The sequence below is a fragment of the Bos javanicus genome, chromosome 21, assembly GCF_032452875.1.
Source record: "Bos javanicus breed banteng chromosome 21, ARS-OSU_banteng_1.0, whole genome shotgun sequence".
Classification (NCBI taxonomy): Eukaryota; Metazoa; Chordata; class Mammalia; order Artiodactyla; family Bovidae; genus Bos; species Bos javanicus.
The window spans coordinates 24,645,822-24,647,547 of record NC_083888.1 but is presented as its reverse complement, the minus strand read 5'-3'; the positions used below and the strand labels follow the sequence as shown (position 1 = coordinate 24,647,547).

Below are 1,726 nucleotides of genomic sequence, written 5' to 3'. Positions count from 1 at the left end.
ATAAAGAGATATGTACACAGATATTTTTTGAAGTGAAAGAAAGAGAAGTCACTCAGTCATGGCTGACTCTTTGGGACCACATGGACAGTAGACTACCAGGCTCTTCCATCCATGGCATTTTCCAGGCAAGAGTACTGAATTCCTTGCAGTCCAAGGGACTCTCAAGAGTATTGGAATGGGTTGCCATTTCCTTCTCCAGGGGAGCTTCCCTGGAGAACGAGTTTTCTCCAATACCGCAGTTCAAAAACATTCTGCCATATTAATGAACAAGAAATGTTCATTAATGAACAAGAAATGTTACCACCATCAGTGATTTCTGGCCCCCAAATGTGAATGCTACTGCTACTGCTAAGTCACTTCAGTCGTGTTCAACTCTGTGCAACCCCATAGATGGCAGCCCACCAGGCTCCACCATCCCTGGGATTCTCCAGGCAAGAACACTGGAGTGGGTTGCCATTTCCTTCTCTAATGCGTGAAAGTGAAAAGTGAAAGTGAAGTTGCTCAGTCGTGCCCGATAGCGACCATATGGACTACAGCCTACCAGGCTCCTCCACCCACGAGATTTTCCAGGCGAGAGTACTGGAGTTGGGTGCCATTGCCTTCTCCAAATGTGAATGAAGGCTCCCCAAATTGTGATCCAGGGGATGCTGCCCCCGCCCCGGTGACTGCTGAGGGGCTGTAGGTGCAGGAAGCAAGGTGAGCAAGGAGACAGGACTGGCCCCAATGGCTGAGGTCGCTGGAAACGAGTGAACTCAGTGAGCCCGAAGCTGCACCTCCCCACACACACAACGCTGAATTCCTTAACCTGATACCTGATCTTTGATGTGCAGACTGCCTGCTCCCTGTGTTGCAAACCTGAATATAGCCTGACTTACCCTCTGCCTCCTTGGAGCAGTTTTCTCAGAGCTACTGAGATGCTGTCTCCTGGGTTTGAAGTCCTAAACATTTTTATGGAAGTTTTAATTTTATGGAATATCTATTTATACCTACTGAGAGATATAAATATCTACCTACAGATGTTAACATCTACACAGAGATATAAAAAATTATATCCTGATAAAAAATATCTAAGGCTTCCCTGGTGGCTCAGATGGTAAAGCGTCTGCCTGCAATGCGGGAGACCCAGGTTCAATCCCTGGGTTGGGAAGAAAATAACTATTTTCAGGTTGTGACTATATTTTTTAGTTGATGAAAAAATGCACGAGGAAGAAATCAAGATCCTAATACCTTTGTCCCTCATGGAGCGGGGGCACAGTTCTTGAGGCATGAGACTACTGTGTTCCGCTCTCTGCCCGCTGAGAATTAAAGCCACCTTTCTATTTCCCCAAACTCTGTCTCCATATTTTTCATTCAGCTTCGGTGGACAGAAAGGCCAAGCTTTTGGCCAGCAACACACTGAAGACAAGCACAAAACAGTAGATCAACTAGACTTCAACATAGCGTTGGCAGGAGATTAAAGAAAAGGAAAGAAAAGTAATGCCTAGTTTATGCCCTCACACCTGCTGGACTCAGGATGCTATTTGATCCCAGGAACGTGATTAGGTTTGAGTCCCAGGGCTGGACTGGGGTGGGGTCAACACAGCACGACAGGGTGCCCTTCATTGAGATCTGTCTCAATCCTGTACTGTCTGATTTGCCCTGACTAGGACCAGAACTCCTAGTGCACCCAAATGATGGTGGCCCAACCCTCTGGCCTCGAGGACAAGAGGTGAAGTCACCAAGTATC

The 1,726-nt window shown here is 47.0% G+C and overlaps 1 non-coding gene across 1 annotated transcript; it reads left to right on the top strand.

Moving 5' to 3' along the window:
* The first annotated feature begins 1,075 nt into the window (after positions 1-1,075).
* On the top strand, positions 1,076-1,147 carry TRNAC-GCA (transfer RNA cysteine (anticodon GCA)). Its single transcript has one exon. It is a non-coding gene; the product is annotated as a tRNA-Cys (tRNA).
* Positions 1,148-1,726: the final 579 nt, after the last annotated feature.